The sequence below is a fragment of the Heterodontus francisci genome, chromosome 4 (genome assembly GCF_036365525.1).
Source record: "Heterodontus francisci isolate sHetFra1 chromosome 4, sHetFra1.hap1, whole genome shotgun sequence".
NCBI classification, from domain to species: domain Eukaryota; kingdom Metazoa; phylum Chordata; class Chondrichthyes; order Heterodontiformes; family Heterodontidae; genus Heterodontus; species Heterodontus francisci.
Window position 1 is genome coordinate 108,763,942 of NC_090374.1, and position 21,183 is coordinate 108,785,124.

Below are 21,183 nucleotides of genomic sequence, written 5' to 3' on the forward strand. Positions count from 1 at the left end.
GTGGTAGAGGCAGGAACCCTCACAACATTTAAGTATTTAGATGAGCACTTGCAACGCCATAGCATACAAAGCTATGGGCCAAGTGCTGGAAAATGGGATTAAAATAGATAGGTGCTTGATGGCCAGCACAGATACGATGGGCCGAAGGATCTGTTTTTGTGCTGTATAACTCTGACTCTATGATATCATTTCACTTCTGAGTCAGAACGTTGTGAATCAAGCCCAACTGCAGACTTGAGCACATGGGAAGCGAATTTCCATGGGGATTCTCTTGCTCATTCATGTTAACTTTATTGGAACAGCTACAGGAACTCCAGGAAAATGACACAAACACTGGGGAGTCTCTTAATCAAAATGAGGATGTCAATGCAATCAGTCATAAGGTTGTGGATAGCAGGGTCCTGTTGGGAGACATGGGTAAGAAAAAGTAGGATTAAAATGTAGAGTATAACCTCAGCACACAGTGGGGTAATTTTGACCTTGGGTAATAGTATAAAATGGGTGATACTGATTCCTGTTCTACAACTCTCCTGATTTTCATTTCCATTTCCATTAACTTCATCATTCACATTAGAAAGGTGGGCAGTCCTCTTGATCATCTACAGAATCAGGCAGCCTGACCTCATGACCCGTGTAATTTCCTACTCTATTTGAATTGGGGATGCACCTCTTAAGGCTAGATTGTATTTGTATTCCCCACATTCATTATACATTGAACAAGACTGGAAGACTTGCTGCTTGCAGTATAAGTTGAAAGGCTTCTCCTCACTTTTCTGATGGCTGCCTGGAGATGCTAGTGGAGGAAGTGAGGGCCAGATGGCAGTGTTCTTCCCCAGTACCATAAAAACATAAAACTGGACTGTAAATGCTTCTATAGGCACGTAAAAAGAAAACATTTGGTGAAAACAAATGTGGGTCCATTACAGGCAGAGTCAGGAGAATTTATAATGGGGAATAGAGAAATGGCAGAGAAGCTAAATGATTGCTTTCTGTGTGTCTTCATAGAGGAAGATACAAGAAATCTCCCAGAATTAGAAATACAAGGGATTAGGGAGAATGAGGAATTGAAGGAAATTAGTGTGAATAAGAAGGTTGTATTGGAGAAATTAATGGGACTGAAGGTTGATACGTGCCCAGGACCTGATATTCTATATCCAAGAGTGTTAAAAGAGGTAGCTATGGAGATAGTGGATGCATTGGTGATCATCTTCCAAAATTCTATCGATTCTGAAACAGTTCCTGCAGATTGTTAGGTAGCAAATGTCATCCCACTACTTAAGAAGCGAGGGAGAGAGAAAACAGGGAACTATGGACCTGTTAACCTTACATCACTAGTAGGGAAAATGCTAGAATCTATTCTAAAGGATGTGATAAATGGACACTTGGATAATAATGATCTGATTCGGCATAGTCAACATGGATTTATGAATGGGAAATCATGTTTGACGAACCCATTGAAGTTTTTTGAGGATGTTACGAACAGAATTGATAAAGGAGTTGGACGTGGTAAACTTGAATTTTCAGAAGGCTTTTGATAATGTCCCCCACATGGGATTGGTTAGCAAAATTAAAGCACATGGGATAAGAGGTAATATACTGGCATGGATTAAGGATTGGTTAACAGTCAGAAAACAGAGTAGGAATAAATGGGCCATTCTCGCATTGGCTGTGACTACAAGGATCAGTACTTGGGCCCAAGCTGTTCACAATATGTATCAATGATTTGGATGCGGGGACCAAATGTAATATTTCCAAGTTTGTCGATTATACAAAACTAGGTGGGAATGTGTTGTGAGGAAGATGCAAAGCAGCTTCAAGGGGATTTGGACAGACTTAGTGAGTGGCCAAGAATGTGGCAGATGGAATATAATGTGAGAAAATGTGAGGTTATCCATTTTGGTAGGAGGAATAGATGTGCAGAGTATTTCTTAAATGGTAAGAGATTAGAAATTGTAGATGTACAAAGGGACCTGGGTGTCCTCGTCAATAAGTCACTGAAAGCCAACATGCAGGTGCAGCAAGTAATTAAGGAGGCTAATGGTATGTTAGCCTTTATCGCAAGAGGATTTGAGTACAGTAGTAGTGAAGTCTTGTTTCAATTGTATAGAACCTTGGTTAGACCGCACCTGGAGTACTGTGTGCAGTTTTGGGCCCCTTACCTTAGAAAGGATATTATTGCTACAGAGGGAGTACAACAAAGGTTCACTAGACTTGTTCCTGGATGGCGGGACTGTCCTATGTAGAGAGATTGGGGAAACTGGGCCTGTATTCTCTAGTTTTGAAGAATGAGAGGTGATCTCATTGAAACCTACAAAATACTTGAAGGGATAGACAGGGTAGATGCAGCTAAGATGTTTCCCCTGGTTGGGGAGTCTAGAACCAGGGGACACAATTTCAAAATAAGGGGAAGTCACTTAGGACAGAGATGAGAAGAAATTTCTTTATTCCGAGGGTTATGAATTTTTGGAATTCTCTACCCCAGAGGGCTGTGGAGGCTCAGTCATTGAGTATGTTTAAAGTAGAGATTGACAGATTTCTGAATACCACTGACATAAAGGGATATGGGGTTAGTGTGGGAAAAAGGCATTGAAGTGGATGATTGGCCATGATCGTATTGAATGGTGGAGTAGGCTCGAGGAGCTGAATGGCCTACTCATGTTCCTATGTACCTCCAGGAGCATCCTTAAGGCCACTGTCAAGTAGACCATGAAACAATGACATCTTCATCACTGCCAGGACCCAGGTTCAAAGTAGAAAGAGATTCAATGCCCTCAAGAACAGCAAGGCTGAAAAATAGCTCTTCACCTCTCCTCTTATAATACCACCTGGCAAAACACCTCAGCTTATCTCCCACCACTCGCAGCTATTCCGCTATTTTCCATCACATTTTTCACTATACAATCATAAGGTCACACCAAGTCACCTCTCTTGCTCACTTCTTCCGCTAATCTCAGACACCAATCTTGCTAGGACTTACTGGCAGGTCTGAAGATGGGAGGAACATTCACGAATTTAAGTTAAAATGCAGTGGAGGCTGTAGTGTTTGATCGATCAGGGTTTGATTGTATCAGAAACAAAAACAAGAAATGCTGGAATCACTCAGCAGGTCTGGCAGCATCTGTGGAACGAGAAGCAGAGTTAACGTTTCGGGTCAGTGACCCTTCCGAAGAAGGGTCACTGACCCGAAACATTAACTCTGCTTCTCTTTCCACAGATGCTGCCAGACCTGCTGAGTGATTCCAGCATTTCTTGTTTTTGTTTCAGATTTCCAGCATCCGCAGTATTTTGCTTTTATTTGATTGTATTAGTCTGTCCAATATCTGTGTTCACTGTTTGATTGCTTAAGCCTCTGGGTCGAGCTTCAGAGTGAAAGTGAAACTGAGACAGACACACAGCTCGTAGCTTCCACAGAATACACTGCTCTGATTGTACTGAAATCCTGTAAGAACCTTTTATAGTTAAAGTCTTGTAAATAAACCTATTGGTTATTTAACACAAGTGTGATATCTGCATTGCTCTGACTTAAATCAAATATTACAAACTGAACCCAGTAACTTAGCATAAACATAACCGAGGCAAATACGGCATCATTGGAGCATAACTTTGACCTTGTAATTAGTACCCCACTTGCCTAAGGCAGGCAAGGACAGACACCCACAAACAAAAATTGTGCTTCGATTAAGATTACCAATCCTGTCACTTTTCTCTTGTAAGGGTCAATGAGGACAATCGTAACATCACCATCAGGGGAGCGCGATAGTGGAGGGGGAGTGCAGAAATCCTGGAGACATGAAGGTCCTGCTGAATTTAACAGCGGGATGCCATTATCATTTTTTAATTCTGTTCCGCACCTGTCAGCTGATCAGATTGATAGGTGGGAAAACCAGTGGCAGGATGCCTCATCTCCTCTGGACAAACGCTGGCTTGGAAGATGACCTTCTATTGAGGTGGCTTGTCAGAATTGAAATTTGACAAATTCGACATTGCCAAGTTCATGACTGATGACTCTGAATGTTGGCCTTAATTAGGAGCATAAATGAGGGGATAAGAATTGATTTAAATTGTCCAATTAGGAAAAATTGGTGATTGGTTGGGAAGTGAGAGATGGGAGCACTGCAATCGGGGCCTTCTCGAAGGTGGGGAGGGGTCAACAGATCACAGGGCAGGTGGTTGAGGGTTGTGGGGCTGGAGTTCAGCCGATTGCGGCAGTAAGGGGAGGCTACGATCAGAAGTGGGTTTGCTTGTGGGGCTGGAGTGGGGAGGGTGGTGAGCATTCCCACATACAAGGAGTACTATAAAAAGCACTTACTTTCTGCAGTGGCTGCTGCCAACTCCATATTGCTGTCAGATTTCCCAAGCCCTGGGAAACCTGGTTGGCAACTGTTAAATTTAAATAGAGCTCCCAACTGCATTGTGAGAGTCTGATTTAAATATGGCAATGAATTGTTCAGCCTCTCTAAGATGGGACCCATTCACATCACTCAATCCACTGCCATAAAAATAGAGGCAGGCACACAAGTGTCGGGTGGAGGTCACATTGTGCAATTTTTAATTTTTAACCCCCCCTCCCCTCCCAACATCCCTCATTCATTGTTGTGGGAGTTTGATGTTGACCCCTATGAGTTTGTTATATGCTGCATTAAAACTATATATTTCAAACATGGGGTATAAATTGTAGTATGAGGGCCTGAAAGGTTTAATGCTTGAGACAGTGAGTAAACCCCTCCCACTGTAGTGATGATAATGTAACAGTCACATGGGTATTAGGCAGAGAAGAAACTAGCAGCATGAGCTGTGCTAGATAGGCAGACTTGTGGAGAGTGAAAATAGTTATATCTGTATATTATAAAAGTAATTCTTTCGCCCTACAAAGTAAAGGCCTGCTTGGGTATGCAATTGAAATCTGACCTGAGCCCGACCCGACCACATCCAACCTGAACCTGACCTGGGCCTGAGTCCTTTGATTATTTTTTCCCGTGCCTGACCCGACGCGACTCTCAGAATTAAGTTAATTATATCAGAGGTTGTTCTCTACCTTGGATCCTCCGTTCCAGCAACAGGTTATTCCTGCAGAATTGTGCAGATGGAGCTGGGAATCGGAGCTTGATCCCGTCACCAATGGCACGCCCCGCATGAGCACTTTAGTTTGTGGCCAAGTTCATTGGATAGTGATGAGGACTCTACAGTACTGCAGATCTGTTTGATTGAAGACTTCTGGTCGATCAGCTTACTTCCCTTTCCCTCCCTGAGCAAAAGGCAACACTGTGTCTGACCTGACCTGAACCGACATGAGCCCGAATGCCGGACCCAGAAGAGAGATTTGACCCAACCCAAACCCTACATAGGTCGTCGGGTCTGGTCAGGTTTGGGTTGGGTGGCCATGCTCTACTACAAAGAACCCAAGTCTTCTTTAGACAACACTCGATCTATGCTACAACAATACAGAATATGACGGCAGTGGTGGGATTGGTAAACAACCAAAGAATTTAAAGAAAAATGCTTGCTGGTACAGTAGAGCCTGAAGACTGAAGAAAACTGCTTACCTGAAGAAGAGGCTGCAAAGTGCTCTGGAGTTACTCCAACACAGACAGTTGGTGAGTCAATGCACAGAAATACAGGCTGCACCACAGAAGTGTGGTGGCCTGCAAGACGAAACCAGCAATCCGGCAAATCACGATACCGATTGGTCAAGGTTCAGGTAAGAAGCCTTTTGAAAAGGTTGAAGTAATTTTCTCATGGCATTGTGCACAGAAAGGTAAAAAAGGGAAAGAATCCAAATCCTGTACTCTGATTAAACATAAGGGTGAAGAGTGGGAAACCCCCCAAAAAGCATAGTAACTCCTGAAAAGAGTGAGGACATCTCCATTAAAGCAAGAAAGCCAAAATGAAAAAGCAAAATTTCTTAAAGAAAGGAGAATACCCTAAATTTAAAAAAAAACAAGTCTAGCAAAGAATGGATTCAAAACATGATGCCTGAAAGCTTCCAGAATTGGGAAACACCCAATCAGATACAAATACAGCATTGGTTAATGTGGAGAAAAAGATTTCTAAGATTTGGAATAACTTCTCAGCGACACACTAAAATCAGAGGCTGAACAAGTTAATACTCTTTTATACTCAATTTTCAATTTAGTATACTGTATTCGCTGCGCACAATGCGATCTCCTCTACATTGGGCAGACCAAGCACAGATTGGGTGACCACTTTGCGGAACACCTCCGCTCAGTTTGAAAACATGACCCCAAGCTTCCTGTCGCTTGCCATTTCAACACACCTTCCTGCTCTCATGCCCACATCTCTGTCCTGGCCTTGCTGCAGTGTTCCAGTGAACATCCAACGCAAGCTCGAGGAACAGCACCTCATTTACCAATTAGGCACATTACAGCCTACTGGCCTGAACATTGAGTTCAATAAGTTCAGAGCATGACTGGCCCTTTTATTTATTTATTTTTATTTTATTTTAATTTGTTTCCATTATGCCTCTTTTTTTTAACCATGTGCCAGCCCACTGAATTGTTCATGTTTGTGCTTTTGGCTAGGACTGTTCATTATTCTATCATTTAACATCTTCTCTGCATTAATGCTTTGTCTTTCACCACACCATGTGCACACTCTTTGCCTTTGCCCCATGACCTCCTTGTCAGTTAATCTCTCCGGCCCTCTGTCCTATCAACACCTCCCTTTTTTGTTCTCTTTTTTTCCCCTTCCATCTTGCTTTATTTGCTTAAAACCTATTACATTTCTAACCTTTGCCAGTTCTGATGAAAGGTCACGGACCTGAAACGTTAACTCTGCTTTCCTCTCCACAGATGCTGCCAGACCTGAGTATTTCCAGCATTTTTTGTTTTTATTTCAAATTTCCCACATCTGCAATATTTTGCTTTTACTCTTTCATACTCTGTGGGTGTCATTGCTGATGACGTGATCGTAAGGCAAGGCATACATGAAGCTTCAGACAAATTTGAAGTTGTGTTACAAGCTTTCAACAAATAATTTAATTTGAGAAGGAATAAGATCCTGGAAAGAGCAAAATTTAATAAGAGTGCAGAAGATAGGCAAATCTACAGATGCTTTCATTAATGATTTGTACAGATTGACTGAGGAATGCGAGTATGGAGAACTGAAGTCTGAGTTGATAAGGGACTGAACAGTAGTAAGAATAGCTGACAAGTCCTTGTCACACCTCTTGCAGTCCAAAGATGACCTCACACTCGAGAAAGCAATTCAGATGATGTGACAGGCAGAAGTCCGAAGACAAAACAAAGCTATTCTGAAGCCTGAAGAGACCTTGAGTTAGAAAAAAATCCAATGAGGTTCAGTTCCTGAAGCTATCACTAGATAAGAAGGTATATGCAGGTGAGAGGGTGCAAGACACCGGGAAACTGTGCCAGCGCTGTGGAGCCAGAAAGACCCACAGATGTGATCAGTGTCCTGCTAATAAAGCAGAATGCTTTAGCTGCTAAAAGACAGGCCACTTCAGAAAGATGTGCCAGAGCAAAGCCTCTTCTCTCAAATGTACAAAGCAAAAAGCCTTCACACATAGAGTGGTGCATGAGGTGAAACAACGCCCAGTGGAAGATAAATCAGGTGACTTCCTAGGGGAAATTAACGACCCTAATCAAGGTTTTGAATGGCAAACATCTATCCAATTTGAAATTAGTAGCATGTCCATTGACACAGATGCAAGTGTCACAGTTCTGTCAGACCAAGAGCCATGGTTGATGAGACATTGCTTACAACCAGTTGCATGGTCCAGAAGGGATCCAACTGAAGGTAAGTTTCAAGCAACTCCAACCTAAAGGAAGACAGATTATGGAAACTCTATACATTTTGAAAAACAAGAATTTTCCCTGTTAAGCAGAAAAGTGTGCTTAGACCTACATCTATTCAAAAAAGGTGGATGAAGTAAAACAGCCAAAGACAAACGGTCACTTTCAAGCAGCCTATCCCAAACCGTTCTCGGGTCTAGGAAGGCTGAAGACAAAGTATAGAATTATGCTAAAAAGATACCAGACCTTTACTTCCAGAAAGATACCACACTCATTCATGAACCAAGTACAAAATCAGCTGGAGGAGATGACCAGAATGGGAGTCACTTCTCCTGTCACGAAACCAACAGAGCGGTGTTCGCCTATGGTTCCAGTCCTGAAACCAAACTGTACCCTTTGTATCTGTGTAGATTTAACCCAGCTTAACAAAGCAGTGAAAAGGGAAATTCATCCTATGCCGTCGGTAGACAAAAGCCTGGCGAAGCAATCCAAAAGCATAATGTACACTAATTTCACCGCAAATAGTGGCTTTTGGCACGTTCCTTTGGACAGGCAGTCAAGATTACTCACAACATTTATCATGCCATTTGGAAGATTTTGCTTCAATCATCTTCCATTTGGGATAACTTCCACACCCGAAATCTTCCAAAGGACCATGACCAACATTCCGCAAGGCCTCAAAGGGGTGATATGTCACATGGATGACATCCTGGTGCATGGAGCTTCCATAGAAGAACGTGACCAGAGAGTAAAAGCGGTCTTACAAACAAAGAACAAAGAACAGTACATCACAGGAACAGGCCATTCGGCCCTCCAAGCCTGCGCCGATCTTGATGCCGGTCTTAGGTCATCTTCAGGAAGAAGGGCCCACATTTAACGACAAGTGTAAATTCACCAAGACGTCCACCTATTTCTTGGGACACATCGTAAGTAACAATGGCATAAATGGCAAATCTGCAAAAGATGAGAGCCATTAATCAGTTTCCAACTTCAACTTCTATCCAACAGCTCCAAAGATTTCTTGGAATGGTGAATCAATTAGCCAAATATTTACCTCATCTAGTGCAGGTAACCGAGCCATTAAAACAACTCTTGACAAAATATCAAGTGTGGTGCTGGAGTTCACATCACGAGCAGGCATTCTGAAAGATTCAAGAAATGCTCATTATGCCTGACATCTTAGCACGCTTTTCTTCTTTGGCCTCCTTATCTCGAGAGACAATGGGTAAGCGCCTGGAGGTGGTCAGTGGTTTGTGGAGCAGCGCCTGCAGTGGCTATAAAGGCCAATATTAGAGTGACAGACTCTTCCACAGGTGCTGCAGAAAAAATTGGTTGTCAGGGCTGTTACACAGTTGGCTCTCCCCTTGCGCTTCTGTCTTTTTTCCTGCCAACTACTAAGTCTCTTCGACTCGCCACGCTTTATCCCCGCCTTTATGGCTGCCTGCCAGCTCTGGCGATCGCTGGCAACTGACTCCCACGACTTGTGATCAATGTCACAGGACTTCATGTCACGTTTTCAGACGTCTTTAAAGCGGAGACATGGACGGCCGGTGGGTCTGATACCAGTGGCGAGCTCGCTGTACAATGTGCCTAGGGGATCCTGCCATCTTCCATGCAGCTCACATGGCCAAGCCATCTCAAGCGCCGTTGACTCAGTAGTGTGTATAAGCTGGGGATGTTGGCCGCCTCGAGGACTTCTGTGTTGGAGATAAAAGGTCCTGCCACCTGATGCCAAGGATTCTCCGGAGGCAGCGAAGATGGAATGAATTGAGACGTCGCTCTTGGCTGGCATACGTTGTCCAGGCCTCGCTGCCGTAGAGCAAGGTACTGCAGAGTCTCATCAACAGGTTTGCGTCTGCCTGCAATGAATTTGGCCTAACCATCAGCCTCAAGAAAACGAACATCATGGGGCAGGATGTCAGAAATGCTCCATCCATCAATATTGGCGACCACGCTCTGGAAGTGGTTCAAGAGTTCACCTACCTAGGCTCAACTATCACCAGTAACCTGTCTCTAGATGCAGAAATCAACAAGCGCATGGGTAAGGCTTCCACTGCTATGTCCAGACTGGCCAAGAGAGTGTGGGAAAATGGCGCACTGACACGGAACACAAAAGTCCGAGTGTATCAGGCCTGTGTCCTCAGTACCTTGCTCTACGGCAACGAGGCCTGGACAACGTATGCCAGCCAAGAGCGACGTCTCAATTCATTCCATCTTCGCTGCCTTCGGAGAATACTTGGCATCAGGTGGCAGGACTATATCTCCAACACAGAAGTCCTTGAAGCGGCCAACACCCCCAGCTTATACACACTACTGAGTCAGAGGCGCTTGAGATGGCTTGGCCATGTGAGCCGCATGGAAGATGGCAGGATCCCCAAAGACACATTGTACAGCGAGCTCGCCACTGGTATCAGACCCACCGGCCGTCCATGTCTCCGTTATAAAGACGTCTGCAAACGCGACATGAAATCGTGTGACATTGATCACAAGTCGTGGGAGTCAGTTGCCAGCATTCGCCAGAGCTGGCGGGCAGCCATAAAGACAGGGCTAAATTGTGGCGAGTCGAAGAGACTTAGTAGTTGGCAGGAAAAAAGACAGAGGCGCAAGGGGAGAGCCAACTGTGCAACAGCCCCAACAAACAAATTTCTCTGCAGCACCTGTGGAAGAGCCTGTCACTCCAGAATTGGCCTTTATAGCCACTCCAGGCGCTGCTTCACAAACCACTGACCACCTCCAGGCGCGTATCCATTGTCTCTCGAGATAAGGAGGCCCAAAAGAAAAGAAGAAGAAGTATATATATATATTAAAAATAGATAGCAAACAAGACTTGGGGGGAGATGTAGTATAAAGACTTGACAGGGCTAATGTTTGAGACAGTGAAAGTAAACCCTTCCCACTGTAGTGATGATGTAATAGTCACATGGGTATTAGGCAGAGAAGAAGCTAGAAGCAGGATGAGGTGTGTTGGCTAGACAGGCTTGTGGAGAATGTAAATAGTCATATCTGTATATAATTTATTCATTAGCCCGACAAAGAACCCGAGACTTCTTTAGACAACACTTGATCTGTGCTACAACAATACACAACATAAATTTGTCATGGACAGTAGTTCAGAATGGGTAGTGGTGATTCGGCAGCCCATGTTAGTCTGCCCGATCTTTTTTTCACACTGACTCTAATGGAAAAGAAAATTGTGCTGTGTGTAAAACATGCGGCTGATTCGTTATTGTCCATCCTGCGTTACCAAGACAAGTATTACCCCAGAACTTTCTGTACAGATTTGTAAAGGTTTCTGAAACAGATTGTACTCCTACACTGTGCAGCCTATTCTCTGCACTGGTTCCTATTCCTTTTTGTTGTTTCCTGCCTAACATTGAGCCAAGGGCAGAGAGCAAAAATCAGATAGTGGTACCAGTAAAAAGCTGGAGTGGTTGTGGAATTCAGTGTCCCTGAAAAAGAATCACATTTGAAAAGAGGAATATCCTAAGTAAGGTATGTTAAAAATCCACTACTGAAGGAATCCAACAGTAGTGGCTGTGATGAAGTGGCCTTGGTACATTATAGATAGCTCTGCAGTGTTATAAACTCCTTTATAGAAGCGGCAGAGAGTCAAAAGTGATAATGTAAAATCACAGATGCAAACTATTGCTATTATAAAAAGAAGAGTAAGGCCAGTGCAGAATATATCCTGAAAGTTTCCTTCTGGTTTTCTAAAAATGTAACTATTGACAGGTTGCAAACTAATATGCCATAATCCCTTGCATCATTTTTACTGAACATTGACTTCAGTATTGATATCTTCCACCCCATTAAATCTATAGTTACAAGAACTGTAAGTGAATAACAACTTCAGTGACATGTTAAAGCCATGCTCTCCCAGTGTTTCAGTTGCTAAAGTGCCATTCATTGTGGTACTAAGCTTCATAGAGCAGGTTTGTTCCCTAGTTGATTTTTCTGAACTCAGGTGAGACAATACGTGGAGAGCTACAATGAGGACTAATGAGGATAAAACCTCAACCCGTCCATTGACCTTTGTTCAAAAGTGCATCTCCATTATCACTGCATGTGAAAAGAATTAAACTCAGCTATGATGCCCATCACTCATTGAATAGCCTTCATGACATTTTTTGTCCTCACTGCCTGGGTGTTAATCTAGCAGCTGGGATTGGCCGCTTTTTATCCAACCTGGCAGGATGATTCTCCATTTGGCTGGGTGTCAGGGTTGGGGGCGGAATTTAAAGCCAGACTCTCTGCCGCTCATTGGGGTGGGGGAATTCTAGGGAAAATTTGTTTTAGTTTGGGGAGACAAAGCCAGAATGTTGCTCCTTGTGTGGGCAGTGTTCAAGTCCAAGTCCACTGCTTTGTGAGGGGACAGGTGTGGGAATCAGTCCAGTGTTGAGAGTCCCAGGGTAATACTGTTTGTCAGTTGGGAGTGTATCCAAGAACTGACTGCTTCTCAGTAGGGAGGGGAGGGTGGAATCCAGTGTTTGCTCAATAGTGAGCGGACAGTGGGTGGGGCTGGGAGAAACTTCTTCAGCATGTGGGGTGGGGCTAGGGAGGAGTGTTGAATTCTTTTCTCAGCAATGGGAGGGCAGCTATCTGCTGAGTGAAGTGTGGGTTATTTGTTTGTGGGACTGCTTCTTCTCATTTAACTTTGCCATCTGTGTTTATGGAGTCTGCATGTTCCCTTCAATATTCCAATTACCTTTATTATGAATGGAGGGCACCAAAGGTACTATGTGCTTACAATTCTCTAGCTATTGTGATGAAAACCCCACATGCCGTGGAAATATTAATTTAATCATGTGGAACTTTGCCTGAAACTTTTACTGGAAATTGTTACAAATAACTTTTAAAACAGAACAGCTAGCAGCCAAGATGGCTACACACAATTTGCATATGAAAAAAACAAAGGATTAGGCTGGAGATAGATGTGATTAACTCAGCCTAGACAGAACAATGGGATGCTCTCTGATTCATTTAGGTAGCCTTGGCCAAGCCATTGACACCCATTGACTTTGAAAGAGCCAACACCCCCGACCCCCTCACTCCCCCCGCCCACCAAGTATGTCTGGGTAGCCTGGGGGGAGGGCCTTGAATTTCTGAGACCATTCCAGAAGATTCTCATTTAAACAGAAAGAGGTGGTCATATCATGTGACTGCTTGGGCCACTCAGGAGATTTGTGAGTGGTGACTCAGAAGGGGGACTGTAACTGAAATACAGCAAGGGAACATCTCTCCTCTCCCTCTCTCCAGTAAAGTCCTAGAGAAGCCTCGGCTGCAATTACTCAGCCTCAAACCTACAGCTCAGCACAGCCAGCAACTAGGGTACAAGGATAAAGACCCTCTTCTGTTTTCCAGAACCTGAGAAGCAAGCCCAAACTGTGCACATGGCCCAGTGAGAACTTCAGGACTACAATTTCAACTAAGAACTCTGGAACTGAGATTTAGTATCTAATTACAGACTCTACTCCAACCTCCCAACTCTGTTTTTTCCTCTGTTTGTGTGTGTGGTGTGTGCGTGAGCGCGCGTACTTATTGTACCCGCGTGTGCGTACTTATTGTACCCGGGGGTGTACAGTGATAACCATAATACATTTACATCGTTCTTGTTTACACTCAAGGGAACCTGTCTTATTGGTTTCATTTGCAATTATATTAGAGGAACAGGGGCAAGTGCTCACTAAGGTGGTAAGTTAAATCACTGTGCTAAAAGGATAAACCCTGTTGCGGTCAAACCGGAGAAGGGGCAAAAGGGGAGCCTGAGACACTTTCCTCACCTGGTCGTAACACTATGGAAAAGATCAACATTTCGGCAGCACATGTGTCTTCTTTTGTTGCAATTCTGCTCAAATTCTTTTTATTTTCCTGACGTTTCTCTAATGTGCGGTGACTACACTGCCCTTACCTTCCTAGGCCATTGTAACTGCGTCACTTTGGCAAGGGTTTTCCGACTCACAACTTGTAATGAATTAATGCCATATTTTATAATTTTCTTACTTGGGCAATGTGTTTGCCTAGACTATTCCTATGAGGCTACACTCAGGATTTTTTTCGGATGTACTTATTTGGGAAACTAAGAGGGTACAGTGGGGCTGTTTTTTTAAATTTCCAAACTATACTTTATTCATAAAAGTCTGTGAAAATACATTTCCAAACAGTTTCAAACAGCACCAAAAAATACAAACATTGCAGGGGAGATCAGTTTCCTTCATTACAATCATGAGTTGCCTCACAACCCTTCCATTTCACATTTGTCATGACATATACATTTTACAGCACACAAAATTTTCCCGATACAGTTCGAGGGGTTTCCCATGGATCCAGCCCTTCAGTTCAGCTTGGTGGGGGGACCTTACACAGTGGTCTTTTTCCATTGAGCCTTTGCTGTGGCTGCCCCAAGCTTTAGTGCGTCCCTCAGCACGTAGTCCTGGACCTTGGAATGTGCCAGTCTGCAACATTCGGCGGTGGACAACTCTTTGCGCTGGAAGACCAGCAAGTTTCGGGCAGACCAAAGGGCGTCTTTCACCGAATTGATAGACCTCCAGCATGAGTTGATGTTTGTCTCGGTGTGCGTCCCTGGGAACAGCCCGTAGAGCACAGACTCCTGTGTTACAGAGCTGCTTGGGATGAACCTCGACAAAAACCACTGCATCTCTTTCCACACCTGCTTTGCAAAGACACATTCCAGGAGGAGGTGGGCAACCGTCTCTTCCCCACCACAGCTACCGCGGGGGCATTGCGCGGAGGGGGCGAGACTTCGGGCGTGCATGAAGGATCTGACGGGGAGGGCCCTTCTCCCCACCAGCCAAGCTACATCTTGGTGCTTGTTTGAAAGTTCTGGTGAGGAGGCACTCCGCCAAATGACTTTGGCAGTCTGCTTGGGGAACCATCCGACAGGATCCACCGTCTCCTTTTCCCGTAGGGCCTTGAGGACATTCCGTGCAGACCACTGCCTGATGGACCTGTGGTCAAAGGTGTTTTCCCGCAGAAACTGCTCCACGAAGGATAGGTGGTACGGCACGGTTCAACTGCATGGACCGTTCCGCGGCAATGTGACCAGGCCCATCCTTCGCAACATCGGGGACAGATAGAACCTCAGCACGTAGTGACACTTGGAGTTTGCGTACTGGAGGTCTACACACAGCTTGATGCAGCCGCATACGAAGGTGGTCATCAGGATGAGGGCCACGTTGGGTACATTTTTCCTGCCCTTGTCCAGAGATTTGAACATCGTGTCCCTCTGGACCCGGTCCATTTTAGATCCCCAGATGAAGCGGAAAATGGCTCGGGTGACCGCCACAGCGCAGGAGTGGCGTATGGGCCAGACCTGCGCCACGTACAGCAACAACGTGAGCGCCTTGCACCTGATGACCAGGTTCTTACCCACAATGGAGAGAGATCGCTGCCCCCACATACTCAACTTTTGTTGTCCCTTGGCTACTCGCTCCTCCCAGGTTTTGGTGCACACCCCGGCCCTTCCGAACCATATTCCCAGCACCTTCAAGTAGTCTGACCTGACGGTGAAGGGGACAAAGGATCGGTCAGCCCAGTTCCCAAAGAACATGGCCTCGCTCTTGCCGTGGTTAACTTTGGCTCCCGAGGCCAGTTCGAACTGGTCGCAGATGCTCATCAGTTTGCGCACGGACAGCGGATCTGAGCAGAAGACGGCGACGTCATCCATGTACAGGGAGATTTTCACCTGAGTGACTCCGCTGCCTGGGATTGTCACCCCTCTTATGCTTACATCCTTCCTAATAGACTCAGCAAAGGGTTCAATACAGCAAACAAACAAGTCCGGGGAGAGAGGACAGCCCTGTCTGACTCCAGATTGGATCGGGAAACTTTCCGATTCCCACCCATTGATTGAGACTGCGCTACTGATGTTTGTGTAGAGCAGTTTGATCCAATTGCAGATTCCCTCCCTAAACCCCATTTTGGAAAGCACGTCCATCATGTAGGTGTGCAATATCCTGTCAAAAGCCTTCGCCTGGTCCAGGCTGATGAGGCAGGTGTCCACCCTCCTGTCCCGTACATAGGCGATCGTATCCCTGAGTAGCGCGAGACTATCAGAGATCTTCCTGCCGGGTACAGTACAGGTCTGATCGGGGTGAATCACCAACTCTAGTGCAGACTTGACTCGACTGGCTATGACTTTGGACAGAATCTTGTAGTCCACATGAAGCAGTGAGATGGGCCGCCAATTTCTGATTTCTGCCCTCTCCCCCTTCCGCTTGTAAATGAGGGTGATGATGCCTTTCCTCATGGATTCTGACATGCTGCCGGCCAGGAGCATACTCTCGTATACTTCCAGCAGGTCCGGGCCGACCCAGTCCCACAGGACCGAGTACAACTCGACCGGTAAGCCGTCGCTTCTGGGAGTTTTACTCGTCTCGAAGGACTCGACGGCCTTTGTCAGCTCGTCCAGAGTTAGTGGCTTGTCCACTCTCTCCCTCCTGCTGTCATCTAAGACCTCTGTGATAGATGAGAGGAAGGACTGGGAGGCTCTGCTGTCTGTGGGCTTCGCGTCATACAGCCCAGCATAAAAGGATTTGCTGATCCTTAGTATGTCGGACTGCGAAGATGTTACCGAGCCATCCTCTTCCTTCAGGCTGCTGATGACAGAACTCTCTCTGTGTACCTTTTGGAAGAAGTAACGCGAGCACGTCTCATCCTGCTCGATGGAGCGGACTCTGGACCGGAAGATGATTTTGGAGGCCTCCGTGGCAAAGAGCGAGGCCTGCTGTCTCTTCACCTCTTGGAGGTCCTCCTTGACCTTGATCCCCATTGACTGCAACCGGAGCAGATTTTGCATACTTTTCTGGAGTCGGGACATTTCCCTCTGTCTCTCTCTCTCGCTCTCTGAACACCTTTGTGGATGAAGAACCTCTTGATGTTCTCCTTGATCGCATTCCCACCAGTGAACTGGAGTCTCAAAGAGGGGTTTCACGGTCCTCCAACCTTTGTAATCCCTTTTGAGTTCCTCAACGTTCTCTGGGGTCAGCAGTGTAGCATTGAGCTTCCACATCCCTCTGCCAACCCGCTGGTCATCCTGTAATGTGACAGTCGGCCAGTAAGAGGCAGTGGTCGGAGAAGAACACCGGCTTGACGTCGGTGGATCCGACCGTGACAGCACAGGACACAAACAGGAAGTCAATCCTGGAACGGGCAGATCCGTCCGATCTTGACCATGTGTATCTGCGCTGCGCTCCGTCTGCAAGTTTGCTGAAGACGTCGTGCAGTTTGGCATCTTTTACTGTTTCTATTAGGAATCTGGTCCTGGCGTCCAGTTTGCTGTCGTCACTGCCGGATCAACTAGCCGCATCGATGATGCAGTTGAAGTCACCGCCTCGGATGACCGGCCTGGACGTCGCCAGCAGCAGTGGGAGCTGCTGGAAGACGGTCAGCCACTCGCTGCGTTGAACCGGGGAGTACACGTTGATCAACCGGAGCGGAGCGTTGTTGTACATTACGTCTGCTACGAGGAGGCGACCGCCCACCACCTCCTTAACTTCGGAGATGGTGAAGTTACCTCCCCGCAGCAGAATACCCAGGCCGGAGGAATGGCAATCATTACCCCCCGACCAGATCGATGGCCCGTGGGACCACCATCGCAACCACTGCCTGTAGGTGCTGAGGTGTGGTATTCCACACTCCTGCAGAAACAATAGGTCGACTTTGACCTTGGCGAGGTAATCCAAGGTTGAAACACATCACGTAGTAGATTTAATGCTACGCACATTAATGGAAGCAATCCTTACACCCATTTTTTTAAAGTTAGTTGTTGCTTCCCATACCATTTGTCCTTGCTAGTCCCAGTCCTTCGGGATGTTCCTGCATACCCATCGTGTGAGCAAGCTGTTTCACATTAGTTGGGCTCAGAAACCCCTCCTGGTTTTTCATGCAGGGTTTGTTCCACTGGGGTGACATTGGGGGGGTCTTGTAGGCAGCAAGGATTGGGTTGTCCTCTGCTGCTTCCATCTGTTCCTCCTCGAAAACATCACTGCTCCCGGCCTCCCGGAGTTGAGGTGCGCCAGACGTGTCTTTGCTCTCAGTGTCCCGGAGCTGGGATGCGTTGGCCACGTCGTTACGTGTGGCGCTTTGGGGTTGGGGCACGCCGGGCCCATCACAGCTTCCAGTGCCCGGGGGCTGGGATGCTTAATGTTCCATCTCCTTGGAGTTCTGCCGCCTCTTTTGAAGGGGATGTTGTTCCAGCATTCCCCCGTCCAGTGAAGAGGAGCTGTTGCAGTCTGATTCAGAAGGTAGCCTCCTCTTGCCACTGGTTTGGGTGGTGGCCTGTTCCGCTTTTGAATGTTTTTTCTTTGTGTTTTTCCTCTGGACCACTTGCCACTGACCTGTTTGTGCATCTGCTGCCTCCTCCTCCATTGATTCTGTCTGTGGATGAGGGGTTTCGGGGCGTAGGGTAGGTGCTGGGTCGCTGGTTTCAGCTGCCTCCCCTTCCTTCTCCTTCTCAGGTTGAAGTTCCTCACTGCGGAGAAGGTTGCTGGTCTCCTTTTGAACACCGGATGCCTTCGTCGAACCTTCTCCCGCCCTTTCCTTGGACCTTGCCGCCTGAGCATAACTGAGGCAGCGTTTGGGGCAGGTTTTTGTAGAGATGGCCTGCCGCACCACACAAGTTGCAACACTTAGTCTGCTTACAGTCCTTTGTCTGATGGCCTTCCTCCTTGCAGTTCTTGCGAACAACCGTGCTGCAGTTGGCTGCCACGTGACCAGATTTGCCACAGGTGCGGCAAACTCTGGGCTGCCCAGCGTAGACCATGAAGCCTCGACTTCCTCTGATAGCGAAGCTGGAGGGAGGGTGGATAATGGCTCCACTGGGATCGACCTTCAAGGTCACCTTGACCTGCCGCTTGCTGGTCCAAATCCCAAAGGGGTCCTTGACATCAGTGCTGCTGCCGGCCACCTCGACGTACCTGGCGAGAAAGGTGAGTACATCCACCACTGGAACATGGGGGTTGTAGAGGTGAATCGTCACCACCCGGTCCCGCTGTGACGGAAGCGTGAAGAGCGGCTCCGCTGTGAGGATCGACAGTGGCGCCCGGTCCCCTTTCTCCTTGAACACCTTCAGGAACTTGATGCATCCTGCCACGTTCCGGAACGTCACGTCGAAGTATCCACTGCTGGGGAAATCCTGCAGGCAGAAGACGTCTGTAGCTTGAAATCCGCAGCAATCGAAGAGGATTTTCTTGATGAAGAAGGTGCAATCGACCGGTGCATCTCCTTCCTTGTCCTTCACAACCACCCGAACAGTGTTGCGCACTCCCAGGCCTGAAGCTCGAAGATTGGTTATAGCCATTTTACTCAAAACCTACCCAGGATCAAAAGGCAATGATCATGGTCTCTTCTCAACCAAGTAAGCACTGATAAGAACAGATACTACCCTTGATCTTAGCCAAAAGGCCGAGAAGCGATCAGTGGGGCTATTACGTAAGGTTAGGAGGCTCAACTGTAGCTAATGTGTCATGCTCCTTAGGAGCTTAGTCACCGCACCCCTTATGGTTGCAGTACCTTTGAGATCCTTACACCATTCTCTTCTTTTAATGTTTAATAGCTGGTGTTCAGTTTGGAAGTTTTTGGTGGTTTATACAGATGGAGAGGTTTTTTTTTTTAACATTCCTGCACTGTGAAAGCAACAATGCAGCGCACGAGTGTAGTGAAAGCAATGTCAAATTTACCAACTGACATACCAACATGCAATACATCGAAGGATTTCAAATGATGTCAAAATCATTATGAACTGTACTGTACATTACATATATTTTTAAAGTAGAAACCCTTACAATTATACAGAATTGGTAACAGCTTTCAGTCATAAATTGCCAGATTGCAGTCCACCATCACTGTATTGAATGACTCAAACTAAAATGTTAAGGCTTTTATTTAACTGGAAGTTAGTTGACTGTGATGAGAGACATGGCTAATCATTGCCTTATGTACGTTATCTTACTATAATATATTTTCTATACCAAACTGTCAAACACAAGTGGAGTATAAATCACTTGGTAAGTTATTACCTTTGTAACAATGGCAGAAAAGGACAACCAATCTGCTAAAATGTTCCGACTCCCTGAGAGACTCACTCTCACTAATCAGGTTTCATTTATTGTTAACTTTCTCTAGATTCAGTACAAATACAACATATTTTATTTAAAAATATCTGAACACCTGATGTATTCCAGACTTGTAACTCATTCTGAAGCATCAGTCATATGCTTTTTTTTACCTCCTTCCCTCTAGGACTTTAAAAGGCCTATATAAAAACACTACACGTGTACCTGAAAGAAAACTGTGCTGTCCGTCATTTGAATTTTTCTTAATATGCAACAATAATTACTTTTACATTAATTCCATTTTAATTGTGCTCATTTATTTGCTTACTGCTTTGCAAAGAACGTAAGAAGATATGTTCATTCAGAATTATTCAAACTGACCTGGAATTAATAAATACAATGTTAGGAGAAAGATTCTACCACTGTTCCTGGGTTATAAGGGGGATTTTAAACTGGTGGGTGGGAAAAGGCAAGACATATGAAACACCCACCTAGGAGCTACAGTGGGAGACCCAATCCATTTTAATGGCTGGGTCTCATTAACATTCCGCTGACCAGCTGCTTGCCTAAAACGGGTGTCCAGTAGCAGCTTGCCATTTTCTGTCCTATGAAGAATCGGTGGCCTCTGGAGGAGGGATTTGCAGGTGGGATGGGGGGGGATCTGGGGCAGCAATGGCCCAAACTTTCTCTGTAGAGCCCAGAGGAGCAGGAGTTCCTTTGCTGGGTGTTCACCAGATTAGTCATTGGGGGGTCAGCAGAAAGATCACAAGGAGGGAAGGGGGGGGACAATGAGAGGGATATATATGTAGCTTGTGGACCTTTAGGTAGTACTCCCGCTCCTCCTGTTTCACAAGGAATACTGTAAAGACACTGTTATGACCAGGTGAGAAAGGTGTCTAGGGGTCCTTCTCAGCCTTCACCTGGTCTTACTGTAACAGGGTTTAATTTTAAACACACCATACATTTAGCTTTCCCTTGATGAATCCTTGTTCACCGCTTTCCAATTATAAGGCAAATAAACCAGCACAACAGGTTTTCTCATGTTTAAAGAAGAAAAGTGAAACTTTATTAAACTTAAACTCTAATTCGGTTAATGCCTACGGAGACACAACAAGCCCATGCTAGCATGCACACATACATGCAGATAGAGACAGAAAGAAAACAGAAGAAATAAAGTGGAAACATCTGAGGCAATATCTGAGGAGGTTTTTTATGTTACGGTTCTTCGAGCTCACTGTAGTGTCCTTTATTGTAGGTAGATCTTGCTTTTCATTGGGCCCAATATTCTTCTTAAACCTTGTTCGCTGTAGGAGACTTTTCTGTCTTGGGGTTCATGTTTTTTC

General features: G+C 45.8%; 1 pseudogene; it reads right to left on the reverse strand.

Annotated features, from left to right (window-relative positions):
- Positions 1 to 19,071: 19,071 nt before the first annotated feature.
- Positions 19,072 to 19,202, reverse strand: LOC137369487 (U2 spliceosomal RNA; annotated as a pseudogene).
- Positions 19,203 to 21,183: the final 1,981 nt, after the last annotated feature.